The 22818-nt window shown below is 39.9% G+C and overlaps 1 long non-coding RNA gene across 1 annotated transcript in view; it reads right to left on the bottom strand.

Moving 5' to 3' along the window:
* Nucleotides 1–6557: 6557 nt before the first annotated feature.
* The window catches only part of LOC137757261 (uncharacterized), a 31558-nt gene continuing 15297 nt past the window's right edge, over nucleotides 6558–22818 (bottom strand). The window contains exon 3 of the long non-coding RNA XR_011072317.1: nucleotides 6558–6671. This is a non-coding gene — a long non-coding RNA (uncharacterized lncRNA). The remainder of the gene's footprint in view (nucleotides 6672–22818) is intronic.

Below are 22818 nucleotides of genomic sequence, written 5' to 3' on the forward strand. Positions count from 1 at the left end.
CCGCCAACCAATCAGAAGAATGTCCACAAGCTGATCAGGCCCCCTACAATCCTCACCTGTAATGTGGCCTTTAAAAGCCCTTCCCTGAAAGCCATCAGGGAGTTCGGGCCTTTTGAGCATGAGCTGCCCTATCTTGTTGCCTGACCCCACTTTGGGCGCCTTGCAGTAAACACTATACTTTCCTTCACCACAACCCAGTGTCAGTAGATTGGCTTTACCATGAGTCAGGTGAGCAGACCCAGGTTTGGTTTGGTACCAATACTTCCTTATACTCTACCACACCTAACACAGTGCAATAAATATTTTATCGAATTATACTTTTTGGTTGGTTTTTACTTGAACTTTCGGTTGAGGCAATAGTAGGTTCAGGGGAAAAAATTAAGTTCAAGAGAATTTTTTAGGTTACGTAGATGGTGTAATGATAGGTAGGGGTAGCTTGTAATTTTGTGCAATCAAGTCACCTCCAGCCAGACACATTCTCATCAGTGTATAATCAGGGTATAAACAGTGTCAATTGGGCTGGAACAGCTAGAACCAGGGACTCAATGCCATGAAGATGCCTCTTCTCCATCACTTATCTTTGCTTTACTTTGCATACTGGCTTCATTCTTTTTTCTCTGAATAATGGCTTCCTCCACATGGCCAAAGCAGCTCCTGAACTTTACATTTTACAATCACAGACACATCCACATGCTTGGAGACTGACCCAAAAATCTGTATCCCAAATACAAAAAGTCCTGAAAAGAGATTCATTGGCCCAGGTGGGATCAGATACACACCCCTGGACTGGTCAACTGTGGCAGCAGGGCAAGGTGATGTGATTGGCCCATTTGACTTACCAGGAACCTCCTTACCCAGGCCCATGGACAGGTCACGATCTACTAGTATGGCTATTTCCATAAGTAGCCTCTCAGAGGGGGATGTGGAGCACTCCTTAGAAGAGGAGTACAGAGCAACCAACCCCACAGATGTCCCACTGCAGATGTTATTTATTTATTTATTTTATATTTTCTTTTTGGCTGTGTTGGGTCTTCGTTGCTGCACGCGGGCTTTCTCTAGTTGCAGCGAGCAGGGACTTCTCATTGCAGTGGTTTCTCTTGTTGCGGAGCACGGGCTCTAGGTGCACGGGCTTCAGTAGTTGTTGCACGTGGGCTCAGTAGTTGTGGCACACGGGCTCAGTAGTTGTGGCACACGGGCTCTAGAGTGCAGGTTCAGTAGTTGTGACACACGGGCTTAGTTGCTCTGTGGCACGTGGGATCTTCCCAGACCAGGGCTCGAACCCGTGTCCCCTGCATTGGCAGGCGATTCTTAACCACTGCACCACCAGGGAAGTCCCAGATGTTATTTAAAGAGAAAAAAAATGATCTCATCACTTAGCCCACTTACCTTAGTTCTAAGCTCAGGGAACCCCTGCTAAAACCCAGCCAGCCCAGCATTCAACCACATGTCTACAATTATCTCAATTGGCAGCATGCGTAAAATTCTTAAAACAGCTTAGCAACCCTGATTTCTGTGTGTGTGGTGGTAGTGGGGTTGTAAGTGTGGTATATGCTATACCAAATTTTGGACAGCAGGGATAGAAAGGAAAGTGGTCACAAAATCAGGCCAGGAAACATGCAACAGTTGTATGGTGGTGAGAATCACTGTCCTGAATAACAGATTCTCCACCCCACCTGTTTGTTGTTTTTCTCCGTTAGTTCTATTCTGAAATGGTCTCAGGGTAACAGAAATGGTATCAAATGTATCATTAAAATCAAAGACGCCTCATCATACACTGACAGATACATAAGACATTATCAATGTCATTATTATTACAAGTAGAAGAATAATATCAAATAACAAAACCTAACAATACGTTATCAGTTCAACCTAGTATTAAGAGTGAAAAGAAAAGAAAAAGAAGAAAAAAAAAGAAGAAAAAAAAAGGAAAAAAGAAGAAAAAAAAGAGTGAAAAGTATCTAGTAAGCATCCTTGGGCTGCTAAACCATAGATATTTTTGGATATCTAATTCAGGTAGAAAATGTTCTTGGAAAACTATGTCATCAACTTTCAAACAAATTGATTCATGCTATTATTTCATTAGGATAGAGAAACCACTTTTTAAAAAATAGCTTATTTCCCAGACTAGAGATTATACAAAATGATCTAGAATAAAGTTGTGAGGGGGAGGAGGAAACAATGGAAAGGTGATTTTCCCCCTAAACCTGAAAGACTAGTGAGCTGTTACATGAAAATGCTTAGTATTATACCCACTTGTTCCAACAGAAGTAAAACCCAGGCTAGGCAATTTCAAAACAGTGGTAATTTTTTATCACTTTCCTTACCTTTCCTCAGCTCCACCTTTATGACTGCTCATCAAATTCAAGTGTTGAAAGGTTTTATGTTTTTAGCAATGCTCTTTTTCCTCTAACAATTTCCTCTTGCTTAAAAATGGCAAACATGTAAAACATGTCATACTATTAGTGACATGGGATCAGAGGGTCTCTTCAGGATAGGACATCTTCATTTCAGGGTGTCCTCTTCAATAAAGATGTCTCTTTCAATAAAATAGGACTTAAAAGGTAAAATTTCAGTGGGCAACTCTCCTACCCACGCCTAATCTTCTGATCATTCTTCACCTTGTCACGGCCACCCTCCTTCCCACTTCATACACTTTCTCCAACAAATTCAGTTCTCTTCCCTCTGCATCCTATTTCTCTCCATTCTCTTGCCCACCCACTTTCCATCATTTTTTTCACACCACCCCAACTGCTACCATCCCAGCTGGGAAGTAGAGCCTCCCTTCAGACCCCAAGGCAGCCCATTCAGCTGGGCCAGCGTAGGAGCCAACCCTGCCATTCCTCAGCCCAAGGAAAATCAACAAGTACCTCTGATACAATTACAGCTGCACCAGGATGCATAGCCATAGAGGGAACAAAGCTATCAACATACTTCACTATCTCTGCAAAAGCACATGCTTCAGAGTGCCCACAAGCTTTCAAAATTGACTTTACAATGAGGATTTGTGTATTTTATAGACATTAAAATCATGCTGGTTGTTTGAATTTACATAACATGTTTTCGGGTATAAATTTGTATCTTGTGCTATTTGGAGATGGGGCCACACAAAGACAGGATGGTGCCATTAGTATTAGTTGACTTGGGCTTCCCTGGTGGCGCAGTGGTTGAGAGTCTGCCTGCTAATGCAGGGGACACGGGTTCGAGCCCTGGTCTGGGAAGATCCCACATGCCACGGAGCAACTGGGCCCGTGAGCCACAACTACTGAGCCTGCGCGTCTGGAGCCTGTGCTCTGCAACAAGAGAGGCCGCGATAGTGGGAGGTCCGCGCACCGCGATGAAGAGTGGCCCACGCTTGCCACAACTGGAGAAAGCCCTCGTGCAGAAACGAAGACCCAACACAGCCATAAATAAATTAATTAATTAATTTTTTTTAAAAAAGTATTAGTTGACTTTATCTTCAGAAACAGTGACATTATTCTAGCTGGTTTATCGTTATATGTGATCTTTATGGGATTGCTAGACTGCTTTGTTCTGTTTATATAGGTAACTCATTAGCACGCTGCACAGGACACCACATATGGCTTCTGTCTGGCCTCGTCTGTGGAGATGCAAAAACCAAGCCTGGAGAGAAGAAAGATCCTTGTTTTACTCCTAAAAAGGCTCTTCAAAGTGGCCATTTCTTCCTTGACTCCAGTTCCTACTATAACCCACAATTATTCCCCGGGTATTGCTCAGGCTCCTCCATCTCCCTCACCCTGGCCCTAGCAGTTCCTGTAAAAATTCCCTGAGGAGATATATATATCTCCCTGAGGAGGTATAGGTATAGATAAAGACATAGATATAGATATATAGATACTGTCAAAAATAGCACAACTAAAACCACCAAATCAATAAATAGTATTTAGCTCTCAAACTGGGAGCTTCCAAATTCAAAGACTGATATGAAGCTCATGGGCATGAAATTAAAGGATAGTTTATAAAGTGAAAATGAGAAAGTTATTAACGTTTACAATGACTCATTATTACAATGGGGGTTCCAGATGGCAGGAGATTGGTTAAAAGTGATTCTCTCATACCATTTTTAGGAAGATGACTTAAGTTTTATTATGACTGTCAGAGGCATTTATAAGAAATAACCTAAGTTTTGCTTATGTTCATGAAATAACTTAGTTTTGCTTCCATGGCTTACATGGTTTTGTCTGTCCAGGGAACCCTCAGGTTTGGTCTCCCTTTTGTATTTATGTTTAGCAATTCCCCCCTTTCCGGTCATTATCTCAGCAAGCTAAGAGTGTGACCAACTAGTTTAGCATTACTCTTGGTAACCACTGTTGATACAGCCAGGCTAAAGAATCACACGTTCATTGTTTCCAATAGTTGAGTCAACAGGATGGAGGGTCATGTAGTTGCTGTTACTAACAGCTGCATCATCATCATAGACGTGGGAAGTTAGATCACTGAGTTCTTCAGGTTATCTAATCCTGATGAATTTGATAATGAATACACCATACTTTTCTATACTTACCTGGTAGGAGAGATACCATGATAACCATAGTTTTCTAGTGAAACAATTTTTTCCATAGTCATCCCACTTTTTTTTTTTAAACATTTATTTATTTATTTTTAATTTATTTTATTTATTTATTTTTTGGCTGTGTTGGGTCTTCGTTTCTGTGCGAAGGCTTTCTCTAGTTGTGGCAAGCGGGGGCCACTCTTCATCGCGGTGCGCGGGTCTCTCACTATCGTGGCCTCTCTTGTTGCGAAGCACAGGCTCCAGACGCGCAGGCTCAGTAGTTGTGGCTCACGGGCCTAGTTGCTCTGCGGCATGTGGGATCTTCCCAGACCAGGGCTCGAACCCGTGTCCCCTGCATTAGCAGGCAGATTCTCAACCACTGCGCCACCAGGGAAGCCCCTCATCCCACTTTTATCAAAGATATTTATAGTGAAACTAATTTGTTTATAAGTCATCTTATTAAACTTGGATAGATTATTTACATAAATGTAGTAAGAATAGTAATTCTATGCAGATTCTCAAATATGACATTTTGGTCAAAGCCTTGGTAATATCCAAGGGGCTTTACTGGCTCCATAAAGTCAACTTTAGTTCTTTAAAATTGTCTGGTAATAAGGAATTTCAGATTAGACCTTTAAAGTCTCTTTAGGCTAAGAAGCCAAGCTAAGGACTTGTTTAATTGTGTCCTGCTACAAGAAGAACAAATTCTTATTGAGTTTATATAAATACATATATTGTCATGAAAAGAGGAGTATTTAATAAGAGTTTCTGAATTCTGGAGGGATTAGGTAGGGAGAAAAAGATAAATGTTTCAACTTTTGTTTACAAAAGTATACTTTCTCAAATTGCTGTCAAGTTATAAATATTAATAGCTTAAAAGAGAGAAGCAAAAGGAGTCCTTTAAATCTGGAAAACAAAACATTAAACAACCAGCAATATTTAAAATGAAGTCATAAAAGTTATAATCATCTTCATCAGTTCATTCAGTCTCCTGTAATTAATTTTTGTTTTGCTTCATCTTGGGTTAGTAGCTTTATGAATCAATCACTTTTCCAGTAGAGTCTTAGAAATTCTTACCCAGTTCGGTGTTATGATCTTAAAGTTATCAGAAACCTGTATTCTAGAGTACTTGTTAATATCTTTTCCATAAATCTCTTTGAAGATGAAGCATTTTGCCTGTAGATGATTACAAATGCTTTCAGAGAGGAATCAAGAGTAAAACAATAACTGTGACAAAAGACTTAAAAACATCCATGGTTAAAGATCTAGTGAGAATTCACCAAAAAATGATGCCCAAATTATTATTTTGTGACATACAATATTATAAAATAATAACTGGAATTTTGACTGATAACATTATACAAGGACATATCAGGTTTTTAGGAATTTCATATAATTTCTAGAACACATATTAATAATATATACTATGTAAATATAACCTAAGAAGGTCAAACATTACTTTTTATTTGACAATGTTTGCCATGTAATTTAGTATCAAATAAGCCTAAATAAACTGAGATTTCTCTTTTATAAGGAGAAAGAGCAAATTTTTTCAGAACTTCCAGGGGCCCTCTGGAAAATTCCAAAGTTAGTTTGAGGTCAAAAAGACTTCATTCAGAATTTGATTTGGGGAAGTTTATTAAAAATGTCAAAAGATTTGAAACCCTTGATCAGTTAGGAGTGTAAGTCACTATGACATAATACTTAGTTATCTGTTCACCAAAGTGATAACTGAAAGATTTCAAAGGCAAATATAGAAAGTTATATAGTTGTAAAAAACCCTAGCTCTTAAAATTGAAAAGACTCAGTTTTCCTAATTAATCAAAGATCTGATAAAGACAATGTGGAACACAGGAAATACTTCCCATGACACAGAATCCTTGTTTCCTAGGCAGATTACATTAAAGGTAAAGAAAAACCTTTTATAATATTTTATTAATAACAGACCAATAGTCTAAGAAATTTTGTGATTTTAACAAAGAGAAAATTAAACTCTAGTTTTGTATCAGTACATTACTGAGCTCATTTTAAAAATCCTTGTAAATAAATCTATTCAATTTTAGCCAGCTGTGACCTCACAACACAAAATTTCTCTTCCACAAACCTTTTGCATCTTTCTATATCCATTTAGGTTTTGCCTTCTTCTTTTTCCTTTCTTCTTCTGAAAAAAAAAAGTCATTTTATTTTACACATTACTCTCTTTCTCCTTAACAAAAACACATCCTATATTCCTTGCATACTCCTCATATGAAAATACATTTTATTGTAAATCAGCTATCCTTCAATTTTTAAAAATTACAAGTTCAAACCTCATAATAAGGATCACTTTGATGTTCCATATCCCTAGAATCAGCAATATTTTCACTATTATATTGATTTCTTCCAATCAATGTGAGGGAGAGCAATGTCAGTTTTCATTTCTTTGAATCAAAGTGAAAAACTGCAGGGCAGAATAGTCTAACAAATAATGTTCATGTGCTGTTGGTTGTCAAAGAGAAGAGTTAGAGGGAAAGAGAAAACCAGACATCAGCTCCTCGCCCTACAATACACTAAACAACCAGCTCAGGTGGTTTTGTGTCCTATTCACTTGTGCAGTAACTATTGCTTGTATCCATGCCATGTAAACTCAGTCTATTATTTTCAGGATGTAGAACACACCTCTACATCCTTAGCAAGGAAACGGAAGAGCCAGTCTCATAATGAATGAGTGCTTTGGCACTTGTTAGGGGTTTGTATCCTCGGGTTTAGACCAATGAGTTTATTAATTTCCTAATGCTAGATATTTAGGGGCTTTATGGAGAATGGATAGAAGTTCTGTTGACAGAATTAAAGGCTATGTAGCTGTGACAAAATTAAGAATGTCTCAGTTCTACTCTGTTTTTGGAATCTGAAGGGAGAAGAAAGTATGTAGAAAAAATATGCAAACACTTACTGAAAACTGTTTGTTCTTTTTTTATTCAGATATTTTATGGAGTTGTTTTTTATGAAGAAATGAAATAAATCTGTACTGATATTTTTTAAATCCAATTTTCTTCCCTTTCTTTGTATACAAAGTTGTTTTCCTTCACTCTTTATTGTTTCTAGTAGCTCTATTTTTACATATTGATTATAAATTTTAACTATGAGTAATCTTTATTTTCCAGTGAAAATTACAAAGCAGGCAATAGTGAACTATCTATCATATATTAGCACCCCATAGTAAATTAGCAAATTTATAAATACATAATTATAAAAACTTATACTTTTTAGAAACACGTTTTTCATAGTACAATATTTAATGTGGTTTTAATGTGGCAAAAGACATATTTATTAATAGACCCAAATATCTTTGTCTCTGTAAAAATTAAGAAAAATAAATAAATTTAAATTTATGTTTAGTGATCAATGTCTCAGTAAATTATCTTATTTGGAAATGATCTAGATAATAAATGTTCAATATTTAGTTTAGCTTAGTATAAACTTTTATTTACATTTATTTAAATTACTTGTTTTTAACAATTATGCTTAGATTAGCCATCAAACAGCTAGCCATCATCTTAAGTTATTTTGTAACATAGAGATAGCATGAGCTTATTCGACAAATAAACCAAGGTAGAAAAAGTTATATGTTTGCATTACATTTAATATTGACAATTCCAAAGACACGTCTGTTTTTACTAAACCAACAAACTTAAACTAACTTTTATTTAACAAAGATTATCCTGATCATGTGAACTTGAAAACAGTTGGATTAGAGTTTCCATTTCTGAGAGTTTTAGGAATATTTAACTTATACATGCACTTATTTCTCTTTAAGCCAACTAAGTAGAATTCTTTTAAAAATATCAGGGACGGAGTCAAGATGGCAGTGTGGGAAGATGTAGAGTTAGTGTCTCCCCACAACTAGGGCGCCTGCCGGCTGCTGGTGGGGAGACCCCCCAAGGAGACAGGAGGAACCCCAAAGTGAACCAGTAGGATGTAGGGGGACTGAGGGGGGAGGAGAAGTGGAGGCCAGACAGGATCAGTGCCCCTGAGGCCGGGGAGATCAGGAGAGGCAGGTGGGAGGGACTCTCCAGGAAGAGCAGGAGAGGAGCAGAGGGCGACTGCCCCCCGACTCAGGCCGGGGAGGCTGCTGAGCTCCCAGGGCGATCCCCTGCCCTCCAAAGCCCCCTCCAGACCACGTGGGTTCTTGAGGGCATAGGAGGGAGGCCAGGGAGATCAGGAGAAGCAGGCGGTAGGGGCCCTCCCAGACCAGAGAAGCAGGAGAGGAGGGCGTTTACCCCACCCACTAGAGCCCAGGAAGCCTGCTGGGCTCCTAGGTGAGGTCCCCTGCCCTCTGAGACCAGGGGTGGGGGGCACACCTGGGCCCCTTCTGTTCCTTGATCCTAAGCCCCAATCCCCACAGCCCCCAGGGCCTTTTAGAGCCCTGTGGGTCCTGAGCATTGGCCCTGCCCACCGCCCAAACCTCGCCCTTGCTTAGGCCCTGCCCTCCACAGCCAAGGCCTTCCCCCCCCTTTTTTTCCCCCTCCTCCTCTTTTTTACTATTGTGGTACTGTAGTACTTTCTGGTTGTTGATTCATCTATATTTTTATTTTTATATTCTTCATAACATATCTGTTAGTTTCCTAGTCTAATTTTATATTTTACTTTGTTATTGGTTTTTTTGTTTTTTTTTTTTTTTGCCGTCACAGGTGGCTTGCAGGATCTTGGTTCATGAGCCGAGTTGGGCCTAAGCTCCTGCGGTGGGATCTCCGAGTCCGAACCACCGGACTAGCAGAGAACCTCAGACCCTACGGAATATTCATCGGAGTGAGGTCTCACGGAGTTCCTCATCTCAGCACCAAGACCCAGCTCTACCCAATAGCCTACAAAACCCAGAGTTGGAAACCTCAGGCCAAACAACCAGTAAGACAGGAACACAATCCCACTCACAAAAAAAAAAAAGAGAGACATGGCAAAAAAATATATCACAGATGAAGGAGCAAGGTAAAAACCTACAAGACCAAATAAATGAAGAGGAAATAGGCAATCTACCTGAAGAAGAATTCAGAGTAATGATAGTAAAGATGATCCAGAATCTCAGAAATAGAATGGAGGCACGGACTGAGAAAATACAAGAAATGTTTAACACAGGTCTAGAAGAACTAAAGAACAAACAAAGAGAGATGAACAACATAATAACTGAAATGAAAAATACACTAGAAGGAATCAATAACAGAAAAACTGAGGCAGAAGAACAAATAAGTGAGCTGGAAAACAAAATGGTGGAAATAACTGCCAAGGAGCAGAATAAAGAAAAAAGAATGAAAAGAATTGAAGACAATCTCAGAGACCTCTGGGACAACAATAAATGTACCAACATTCGAATTATAGGGGTCCCAAAAGAAGAGGAGAAAAAGAAAGGGCCTGAGAAAATATTTGAAGAGATTATAGTTGAAAACTCCCCTAACATGGGAGAGAAAATAGTCAGTCAAGTCCAGGAAGCGCAGAGAGTCCCATACAGGATAAACCCTAGGAAAAACACACCAAGACACATATTAATCAAACTAATAAAAATTAAACTCAAAGAAAAAATATTAAAAGCAGCAAGGGAAAAACAAAAAATAACATACAAAGGAATCCCCATAAGTTATCAGCTGATTTTTCAGTGGAAACTCTACAGGCCAGAAGGGAGTGGCAGGATATACTTAAAGTGATGAAAGAGAAAAACCTACAACCGAGATTACTCTATCCAGCAAGGATCTCATTCAGATTCGACGGAGAAGTCAAAAGCTTTTCAGACAAGCAAAAGCTAAGAGAATTCAGCACCACCAAACCAGCTTTACAGCAAATGCTAAAGAAACTTCTCAAAGAGGGAAACACAAGAGAAGAAAAGACCCACAAAAATAAACCCAAAACAATTAAGAAAATGATAATAGGAACATACGTATCGATAATAACCTTGAATGTAAATGGATTAAATGCCCCAACGAAAAGACACAGACTGGCTGAATGGATACAAAAACAAGACCCATATATATGCTGTCTACAAGAGACCCACTTCAGACCTAGGGACACATACAAACTGAACGTGAAGGGATGGAAAAAGATATTCCATACAAATGGAAATCAAAAGAAAGCTGGAGTAGCAATACTCGTATCAGATAAAATAGACTTTAAAATAAAGTCTGCTACAAGAGACAAGGAGGGACACTACATAATGATCAAAGGATCAATCCAAGAAGAAGATATGAAAATTATAAATGTTTATGCACCCAACATAAGAGCACCTCAATACATAAGGCAAATGCTAACAACCATGAAAGGAGAAATCGACAGTAACACAATAATAGTAGGGTACTTTAACACCCCACTTACACCAATGGACAGATATCCAAACAGAAAATAAATAAGGAAACACAAGCTTTAAATGATACAATAGACCAGATAGATCTAACTGATATTTATAGAACATTCCACCCAAAAGTGGCAGAATACACTTTCTTCTCAAGTGCACATGGAACATTCTCCAGGATAGATCACATCTTGGGTCACAAATCAAGTCCTGGAAAATTTAAGAATATTGAAATCATATCAAGCATCTTTTCTGACCACAACGCTATTAGATTGGAAATCAATTACAGGAAAAAAACTGTAAAAAACACAAATACACGGAGGCTAAACAGTGCACTACTAAATAACCAAGAGATCACTGAAGAAATCAAAGAAGAAATAAAAAAATACATAGAAACAAATGACAATGAAAACACAACGACCCAAAACCTATGTGACACAGCAAAAGCAGTTCTAAGAGGGAAGTGTATAGCAATACAATCTCACTTCAAGAAACAAGAAAAATCTCAAATAAACAATCTAACCCTACACTTAAAACAACTAGAGAAAGAAGAACAAAGAAAACCCAAAGTGAGTAGAAGGAAAGAAATCATAAAGATCAGAGCAGAAATAAATGAAATAGAAACAAAGAAAACAATAGCAAAGATCAGTAACACTAAAAGCTGGTTCTTTGAGCAGATAAACAAAATTGATAAACCCTTAGCCAGACTCATCAAGAAAAAAAGGGAAAGGATGCAAATCAATAAAATTAGAAATGAAAAAGGAGAAATCACAACTGACACTGCAGAAATACAAAGGATTATAAGATACCACTACAAGCAACTATATGCCAATAAAATGGACAACCATGAAGAAATGGACAAATGCTTGGAAAGGTACAATTTTCCAAGACTGAACAGGGAAGAATTAGAAAATATAAACAGGCCTATCACAAGTAATGAAATTGAAACCGTAATTAAAAATCTTCCAACAAATAAAAGTCCAGGACTAGATGGCTTCACAGGTAAATTCTATCAAACATTTAGAGAAGAGCTAACACCAATCATTCTCAAAATCTTCCAAAAAATTGCAGAGGGAGCAATTCATTCCACGAAGCCACCATCACCCTGATACCAAAACCAGTAAATGATATCACAAAAAAAGAAAATTATAGACCAATATCACTGATGAACATAGATGCAAAAATCCTGAACAAAATACTAGCAAACAGAATCCAACAGCACGGACTGCACTTTCCAGCAAGACACAGGCTGTCTGCATCTCAGGGGTGGGTCCGAGGACAGCTCTCGAAAGATGGGGGTACCTGAATGGACCAGTTTTCCAAGCCAGCCTCTTCTGGGGAAGCGCAAAAGAAATATGATGCCTGAGACGTTGGAGAAGAAAAGACAAGACCATTTAGCCAAGGCCAAGCAGAGACATCGTGACGGAACTGCACTTCCTATGAGGCTGACCAGCTGCGTCTTCAGGAGGCCAGTCACAAAGATAACTTCTCATCCTGACAATGCGGTCAGGCGCCGTCAATGCGAGGGGACCTTGGAGAAGCCCCAACAAGTCTGTGCATTCAGGAGACTGCAGGGGCTCCAGGTCTACAGCCCTGAAGGAGAACCTTTCAGCACGTTGGACAGCACAATTATTTTCGGAGTAATTGCCCTGCGTGGTGCAGGTGAATCCCTGGGCCGTGCTGGTGCCAGGTCTCTGCACACCAGCCCTGAAGCCATCACTACCCAGTTTTCAGACGGGGCAGAGATGATCCCAGGATTGGGTCTCTTCCTCCCACAGACCCTCTGCAGGCAACGAGTAACATATGCAGATATTCGCCGACAGTCTCGGAAAGTGAAAGGAGCAAGGGAGAGACTGGATATGGCCTTGAGGGCAGACAGGCTTGCCAGGGAGACAGAGAGAGCCAGGAGCCCTGAGAACTAGGTGAAAAATGGAGAAGACTGTCCTGAAGAAGCCGAGCGCTGCGGCCCCTGGGAAGTGGTTCACTGCAGGACAGCCCTTCGTTCTACTTGCCTCTTTAAGTGTCAACCCTGTTTCTGGAGTGAGATGCTTTGTTAGATTAACATTGTACTCTATTAAACTCTTGGTAGACAAAAACGACAAGAGTAAACATTTTTGTGAGTGAGAGATTGGGTTTCATGTGACAAGAAAAATAATTTTTCCTTATCTTTGTACACTTCAATCTCTGTCAGGATTTCTCTATTGAATTCTACAGAGGTAATCTAGTCTGGGGGGATTATTTAATGTTTTTAGTTAAAATATTTTCTTACATTGCTTACACTTAGGCAAGAAATGATACCTACTCTAGAGATTATTTTTTAATATTAATGCTATAAAATTTTATTAAGCTTGCTTTTTACTTTTCATTTTAACATCTTTATTTTGTCATTATTGTGTCAAATGCTAAATCAGACATAAGACTTTTTTTTTTACATCTTTATTGGAGTATAATTGCTTTACAATGGTGTGTTAATTTCTGCTGTACAACAAAGTGAATCAGCCATGCGCATATATATCCCCATATCCCCTCCCTGTTGCATCTCCCTCCCACCCTCCCTATCCCACCCCTCTACGTGGACACAAAGCACCGAGCTGATCTCCCTGTGCTATGCGGCTGCTTCCCACTAGCTATCTATTTTACATTTGGGAGTGTATATATGTCCATGCCACTCTCTCACTTCGTCCCAGCTTACCATTCCCCCTCCCTGTGTCCTCAAGTTCATTCTCTACGTCTGTGTCTTTATTCCTGTCCTGCCCCTAGGTTCATCAGAACCTTTTTTTTTTTTAGATTCCATATATATATGTTAGCATACGGTATTTGTTTTTCTCTTTCTGACTTACTTCACTCTGTATGACAGACTCTAGGTCCATCCACCTCACTACAAATAACTCAATTTCGTTTCTTTTTATGGCTGAGTAATATTCCATTGTATCTATGTGCCACATCTTTATCCATTCATCTGTCGATGGACACTTAGGTTGCTTCCATGTCCTGGCTATTGTAAATAGAGCTGCAATGAACATTGTGGTACATGACACTTTTTGAATTATGGTTTTCTCAGGGTATATGCCCAGTAGTGGGATTGTTGGGTCATATGGTAGTTCTATTTTTAGTTTTTCAAGGAACCTCCATACTGTTCTCCATAGTGGCTGTGTCAGTTTACATTCCCACCAACAGTGCAGGGGGTTCCCTTTTCTCCACACCCTCTCCAGCATTTATTGTTTGCAGATTTTTGATGATGGCCATTCTGACTGGTGTGAGATGATATCTCATTGCAGTTTTGATTTGCATTTCTCTAATGATTAATGATGTTGAGCATTCTTTCATGTGTTTGTTGGCAATCTGTATATCTTCTTTGGAGAAATGTCTATTTAGGTCTTCTGCCCATTTTTAGATTGGGTTGTTTGGTTTTTTGATATTGATCTGCATGAGCTGCTTGTAAATTTTGGAGATCAATCCTTTGTCAGTTGCTTCATTTGCAAATATTTTTACATACTCTTTTTAAATGTACTTTTTAAAGGTTCATTTTTTTCCCTAGAACTTGATTTTGAAAATATTACTGATGAGTTTGCTTCTAGTAAAACAAAGAAAGTAAAATTTTCATAAATTCTGGTTAAGGGATACATAAAATATTTAAATTTAAAAAAAAAAAAAAAAGAACCCAACAGCACGTTAAAAGGATCATACGCCATGATCAAGTGGGATTTATCCCAGGGATGCAAGGATTCTTCAATATATGCAAATCAATGTGATACACCACATTAACAAATTAAGGAATAAAAACCATATGATCATCTCAATAGATGCAGAAAAGGCTTTTGACAAAATTCAACACCCATTTTTGATAAAAACTCTCCAGAAAATGGGCATAGAGGGAACCTACCTCAACATAATAAAGGAAATATATGACAAACCCACAGCAAGCATCATATTCAATGGTGAAAAACTGAAAGCATTTCCACTAAGATCAGGAACAAGACAAGGATGTCCACACTCGCCACTCTTATTCAACATCGTTTTGGAAGTCCTAGCCACAGCAATCAGAGAAGAAAAAGAAATAAAAGGAATGCAAATTGGAAAAGAAGAAGTAAAACTGTCACTGTTTGCGGATGACATGATATTATACATAGAGAATCCTAAAACTGCCACCAGAAAACTGCTAGAGCTAATTAATGAATATGGTAAAGTTGCAGGATACAAAATTAATGCACAGAAATCTCTTGCATTCCTATACACTAATGATGAAAAATCTAAAAGAGAAATTATGGAAACCCTCCCATTTACCATTGCAACAAAAAGAATAAAATACCTAGGAATAAACCTACCTAGGGAGACAAAAGACCTGTATGCAGAAAACTATAAGACACTGATGAAAGAAATTGAAGATGATACCAACAGGTGGAGAGATATACCATGTTCTTGGATTGGAAGAATCAATATTGTGAAAATGACTATACTACCCAAAGCAATCTACAGATTCAATGCAATCCCTATCAAATTACCAATGGCATTTTTTACAGAGCTAGAACAAATCATCTTAAAATTTGTATGGAGACACAAAAGACCCCGAATAGCCAAAGCAGTCTTGAGGCAAAAAAATGGAGCTGGAGGAATCGGACTCCCTGACTTCAGACTATACTACAAAGCTACAGTAATCAAGACAATACGGTGCTGGCACAAAAACAGAAACATAGATCAATGGAACAAGATAGAAGGCCCAGAGATTAACCCACGCACCTATGGTCAACTAATCTATGACAAAGGAGGCAAAGGTATACAATGGAGAAAAGACAGTCTCTTCAATAAGTGGTGCTGGGAAAACTGGACAGCTACATGTAAAAGAATGAAATTAGAACACTCCCTAACACCATACACAAAAATAAACTCAAAATGGATTAGAGACCTAAATATAAGACTGGACACTATAAAACTCTTAGAGGAAAACATAGGAAGAACACTCTTTGACATAAATCACAGCAAGATCCTTTTTGACCCACCTCCTAGAGAAACGGAAATAAAAACAAAAATAAACAAATGGGACTTAAAAGCTTTTGCACAGCAAAGGAAACCATAAACAAGACGAAAAGACAACCCTCAGAATGGGAGAAAATATTTGCAAATGAAGCAACAGACAAAGGATTAATCTCCAAAATATACAAACGGCTCATGGAGCTAGCTCAATATCAGAAAAACAAACAATCCAGTTAAAAAATGGGTGGAAGACCTAAATAGACATTTCACCAAGGAAGACATACAGATGGCCAAGAGGCATATGAAAAGATGCTCAACATCACTAATTATTAGAGAAATGCAAATCAAAACTACAATGAGGTATCACCTCACGCCAGTCAGAATGGCCATTATCAAAAAATCTACAAACAATAAATGCTGGAGAGGGTGTGGTGAAAAGGGAACCCTCCTGCACTGTTGGTGGGAATGTAAACTGGTACAGCCACTATGGAGAACAGTATGGAGGTTCCTTAAAAAACTAAAAATAGAATTACCATATGATCCAGCAATCCCACCACTGGGCATATACCCTGAGAAAACCATAATTCAAAAAGAGTCATGTACCACAATGTTCACTGCATCTCTATTTACAATAGCCAGGACATGGAAGCAACCTAAGTGTCCATCAACAGATGAATGGATAAAGAAGATGTGGCACATAAATACAATGGAATATTACTCAGCCATAAAAAGAAATGAAATTGAGTTATTTGTAGTGAGGGGGATGGACCTGGAGTCTGTCATACAGAGCGAAGTAAGTCAGAAAGAGAAAAACAAATACCGTATGCTAACACATATATATGGAACCTAAAAGCAAAAATGGTACTGATGAACCTTGTTGCAGGGCAGGAATAAAGAGACAGACATAGAAAATGGACTTGATGACATGGGGTGGGAGGGCGAAGCTGGGGCGAAGTGAGAGTAGCATCGACATATATACACTACCGAATGTAAAATAGTTGGCTGGTGAGAAGCAGCTGCATAGCACAGGGAGATCGGCTCAGTGCTTTGCCATGACCTAGAGGGGTGGGATAGGGAGGAAGGGAGGGAGGCTCAAGAGGGAGGGGATATGGGGACATGTGTATGCATATGGCTGATTTGCTTTGTTGTGCAACAGAAACTAACACAGTATTGTGAAGTAATTATACTCCAATAAAGATCTATTAAAAAAATATCATATATATATGGGAATTCCCTGGCGGTCCAGTGGTTAGGACTCGGGGCTTTCACTGCCGAGGGCCCGGGTCCAACCCCTGGTTGGGGAACTAAGATCCCACAAGCTGCACGGGGTGGCCAAAAAAAATATCATATATGTATATATATAATATACATACATATATGGATATACATAAACATGTAGACAGACACAAAGGTCTCATAGTTTTCATTTTTTAATTTTAGCCATATCTCAGGTATAATAATACAAAACTCAAAAGAATCTGGATCCAAATTGTGTTTCTGGCCGACAGACTAAGTTAAGGTTACCTGCTCAGATGGCCAAAGTTTTTTAATGAAGATTGTGTGTGTGTGTGTGTGTGTGTGCGCACATGCGCGCACTGTAAGGATTCTTTTAGAGAAGCTATTTTTAGAGTCACTTTGTCTCTTAGAAACTTCTGCATACAAATCAAAGAGTATCTTCCATCGTCTCTGAAAGGTTTGCAATCCTCTTTTCAAGGGCACCCCGTAAAGTGGACTATCTTATCTACGTTAAAGTTTCCCCGAAGTGGCCACTACAATTCCAAATTATCCTTTATAAAGTTCACCCATTTTGCCAGAAAGGCACAAGATCCTGGTCCATAGTAGGTATACATACAAGAAGCAAGAGTTTTTAAGGGAAGAGGAGAATGAGATTTAGATGAGGTGGAGCCTATCTCTTCCTCTAGATTCCCTGAAACAATCTGTGAGGAGCTCAGTAATCCTACCATTGCCTAAATCCCAGGGAATCACAAGTTTCTCCCCTTTCAGACAGAAGGGTGACTTACCAAGAAGCTTCAACAAACAGAATACAGGTATGCACAATAAATTCCAAGAGCTCAACATGCAAAGAGAGCAGCATTCAGGCTGACTGCAAGGTTGGCAAGACAGTGGTGAGCTCAATGGGCCCAGTGGGTACCAGCACGTGGTTGCTCACTGGCCTCAGAGTTGTTGAGGGTCTTCTTTGGATCCCACTTCTGATGTCAGAAAACTTTCAAAAATCCAGAAATAACACAATCAAAACCACCAAATCAATAAGTAGTATTTAGTAAGAGTTTGTTGTGTATATAAAAACAGTTAGGAACTGGGAGCTTCCAGATTCAAAGATGGATATGAAGGTCACAGGCATTAAATTACAGCAAGGCTTATAAAGTGAAAATGAGAAAGTTATTAATGTTTACAATGACTGGTTATTACAATGGGGGGTTCCAGATGGCAGGGGATTGGTTAAAAGTGATTATCTCATACCATTTTAAAGACCATGACTTAAGGTTGTTTTTTTTTTTTATGACTGTCAGAGGCATTTACAAGAAATAACCTAGGTTAAGTTTCATTTATGTCCATGAAATAAGCTAGATTTAGTTGAGCTTACTGGCTTAAATGGTTTTGTCTGCTCAGGGAATTCTCAAGTCCAGTCTCCATTTTGTATTTAATTTTAACCACACACACACACACACACACACACACACACACACACACACACACACACACACACTGAGAGCAATCTGCTTTAATGTACTAGAATAAATGTCTCAGGCCAAGCCTGCCAGAGTTTGGTCTTGCTATTAAAGGGCACATTCGGGGCCCCTCAAGGTACTGAAATCTAGTGTTGGGAAACTAGGGAAACAGTGTCACTTGCAGGAAGCCCAAATTGAATACTTTAGTGATTGGAGCTGCTCCAATTCTAACTGAAGTCTGTGCCTTCCTGTCTGGGACTATAAGCGTTGAGAAACACTCTGGGTGAGGGAGTGGGTGGGAGGGAATCAGAGAGGGGTTCACTACTGATGAGGCATATGCGGGAGACTCAGAAGTCTGTTCAATCATTCCCAGACCGAGAGCCCCACGGAAACCAAGCTGCTTTGAGCGGTTCCTCGTCACGCCTGCAGTGAACCTGCAGATTCTCTGCCTTCCAGCCCCGCCAGCCCACACCACCGAGAACTAACATCAGCCAATCCGGTCCCCGCCAGTTCTCGCACTTCCCCTCCCTAATGCTGACGCCACCATCATCAGGTCTCCGCCCCATGTGCCTCCCTACTTCATCCTTTGTCACCATAGAAACACACAGAGATTCAATGATGTTTGAGGGACTAAGAATACAGAGATGAAAAAAGCACAGTCTTGCACCAGGAGAGGCACACAGCCTACGAGAGCGAGAACACGGAAACAAATCAATATAATATGACATTAACTGAGGAATATGCAAAATACTCCTGATACAGCAAGAGTGAATTATTCCTGAACAATGTGATTTGGACAGTATTTTCCTCATCCACTATATTAGCTTCCTGTTGCTGCTGTAACAAATTACCACAAACTTAGTGGGTTAAAACAACACAGATTGATTATCTTACAGTTCTGGATGTCAGATGTCTGACACACGACTCAGTGGGCTACAATCAAGGTGTGTTGGCAGGGCTGTTTTCTTTCCTGGAGGCTCTTGGAGAGAAATCATTTCAGAATCCCCCGCAAACCAGTTCTGGGGATGGCTTTTACTTGGCCAAGAGGCTCTTACAGTCTCAGAGAAAGTCAAGATAATGAATAGGAGGAATTTTTCTGATGAATTCTATCTTAAATTCTTAAAAAATAATCAATAGAGGGCTTCCCTGGTGGCACAGTGGTTAAGAATCCGCCTGCCAATGCAGGAGACACGGGTTCGAGCCCTGGTCCGGGAAGATCCCACATGCCGCGGAGCAACTAAGCCCGTGTGCCACAACTACTGAGCTCGCGTGCCACAACTACTGAAGCCCACGCGCCTAGAGCCTGTGCTCTGCAGCAAGAGGCCACCGCAATGAGAAGCCAGCGCACCACAACGAAGAGTAGCCCCCACTCACCGCAACTAGAGAAAGCCCGCACGCACAGCAATGAAGACCCAACCCAGCCAAAAATAAATATAATAAATAAATAAATTTATTTTAAAAATCAATAGAGCCAATATATTAATTTAATCCATTTATTAAGCACCTACTATAGGCCAGGTGCTTTGCTGGGTGCTAAGGTTACAAAGATCAAACAGACAGAGTTCCTGACCTCCAGGAATCCACCACCCTGAGAGGAAAAAACAGAAATGTGATCAAATGCACTGTGATAACTGCTCCAATGAATAATGTGCCATAAGACCTCAGAGGAAGCAATATAAATAATGCATTCTGCTGGTATGCAGTGTTGGAGGAGTCTTGGTGAGGAGACAGGATAGTGGCCTGTAGAGCCACAAGAGAAGATGACATTTGAGAGTTCTTCCCTTAGAGAAAAAGAGACTAAATAACCCAAACTGAATTTTCCAGTTTCATAAATACACTTTTTATAAAGAGGCTAAGAACGCTTCCCAAATAATTAAATGGGAATGTGTTTGTTTGTTCTTCTGTCTCACATTATCACACATACCTGGCTAATTAAAATATGTCATTTTAGGGACTTCCTGGTGGTCCAGTGGTAAAGAATCCGCCTTCCAATGCAGGGGACGTGGACTCGATCCCTGGTCAGGGACCTAAGATCCCACATGCCGTGGGGCAACTAAGCCCATGCACCACAACTACTGAGCTCACGCACCTCAACGAGAGAGCCCATGTGCCACAAACTACAGAGCCCACTCGCCCTGGAGCCCGCGCGCCACAACTAGCGAGAGAAAACCTGCATGCCACAACTAGAGAGAAGCCCACACACCGCAATGAAGAGCCCGCACGCCACAACTAAGACCCAACGCAGCCAAAAATAAAATCAAATAATAAAATAATAATAATAATAAATAAATCGTTAAAAAAATAAAATGTCATTTTAATTAAAGGCATCCATGGAAGGTGGCCAGGTATCAATGTACCAACGGCCCAGCTGCTCATCTCCTGGCAAGAAAGTTCCCTAAGTAACCTGCCAATGTCACCATCACCCCCAACCCAGATGAAACTTATGCTGGAGGCAACCAGGGTTATGTGTCCTCAGAGGAAATGAGTTGCATAAGCAAGACATCCGTTTCACTGCATTCTCAGAGGACTTAGTTCCACGCCCAGGGAGAAGTAATGTGACTCTCTCAGGATGGTTCAGAGCCAAGCCCCAGATTCCTGAGGGAGATTCATTGCTTGCTAACACGAACTTTGGCCCCGGGTAGACAAATCTCCAAACCATCGCCTTCATATGTCATGTTTGTTCAAGTCAAGACACACCTATCAAGTGCCTACTCTATGAGAGAAACTGCTTTGATGCTGGAGCCACGAGACTGAAAACGACAGTCTCTGCCACAGAGGGGCTCATGTCTGGCTTCCTGACTCATTTCCCAGATGAGGAAGCTGAGGCTCTGAACTTTCTGGTTTCTTTCTCTGGTCTGTTCATGTCGTACCCTCTTCATTTCCTCCCTTCCTGGATTCGCAGAGCCCAACTGAAGTCCTACTTCTTCTAAGAGGATTTCCTGACTCCTGTAATCATTAACTTTTACTTTCTCTACATTTCTATTTCACTAAGTCTGTATCTGACAACTTATCACTTAATTATACTTTGCTTTGTATTATTTCTTTAATTATTTAAAGTGTCCATCATGGAACTCCAATGATATTGTAAGCTTCTTGAAGGCAGGAGTCATCTTTTAAATTTCGAGTCTGGGCACAAAGTTAATTCTCAATATTTAGTTAAGATTTAACTGATTAGATGATGGAAACCAGCTCTCAAGCAGTAATGGAAGGAGAGGAATGGTAAGCAATGCTCCCACCTTCAAAGGCTGGTTTAGTCCCAACCCAGCCTTCAAAAACCAGCTGCATTGCGTTTAAAGAACCTTCCATAAGAGCATAACATAAAAACAAAAGGGTCCACATTATAGATCATATTCACAATCCATCCAATTAAAGACTGAGTCCATCACAGTTAAAAAAAAAAAGGATGATTTATTATATGGGAGGACCATGTAAATGTCAACCTCAAAAGCTAGCCTCCCAGCATCCTAAATTTAATTTAACCGATCTATTATCCATGCATTAATCTAAACCCTTTGAGATGTTTTTAAATTAAAAATAACTTTTTTTCTTATTGCCATAAAGGATTTTTTCCTCCCTCTCTCATCCCTATTCTTGGGGTCTGGCACCTTCTAGGAAAGCCTGATTAACAGAAGTAGGCATTTAGTAGGGAAAGAGACAGCAACTCTGTAACATTACAACGCCTGAAAGCACATGAATGTTGGCAGTGGGAAAGGTCTGATTTTTTGTAACCATGGTAAGGGCCTCTTTCTGTCCTCCCCTCTTCTACTTACTTGCAGGATTCAAGCCCAAGGAAATCCTCAGTCCTTTTCTAACCCCTGGCCTGTCTCATCCAGAAGGAACTGGATGACTGACACCCAGCTGAAGGCTATGGAGTGGAAGAAGTCTGAAGGGCTGCGTTTCCCCTGTGGGCTGTAAAAAGACAAGTCCACTACTTTCTTCTGGTCTGTGTTGCTTTGTGTCTATATTCTTTTCTCCTGTTACAGTAGAGTTTTTCCCCTGGTACTTCGGCAGAACTTTTTCCCTAGTACACTAGGTTCTGGGAAAGGAAAGGGAAAGGGAAAGGGATAGGAATAGGAAAAGGAAAGGAAAGGAGAAGCAAAAGCAAAAGCGCCATCAGGAGCAGGTTATCTGCCACTTGCCTATATGGGGCAAAGGCTTTTCACATCCTTTATACCCCTCTTCCATCCTATAGTCAGCCAGAACGTGGCACATTGTAGGAAGGCATCTGACAGTGATCTCTTTCACTGAAGAGAAGATATCATTGAAGAATTCCAAAGAACTCATAAGGGAGAAGAGGATTCCCATTGGTAGAACGAGAAAAGCTTATCCAGAGT

This window comes from Eschrichtius robustus, chromosome X (assembly GCF_028021215.1).
Source record: "Eschrichtius robustus isolate mEscRob2 chromosome X, mEscRob2.pri, whole genome shotgun sequence".
NCBI classification, from domain to species: domain Eukaryota; kingdom Metazoa; phylum Chordata; class Mammalia; order Artiodactyla; family Eschrichtiidae; genus Eschrichtius; species Eschrichtius robustus.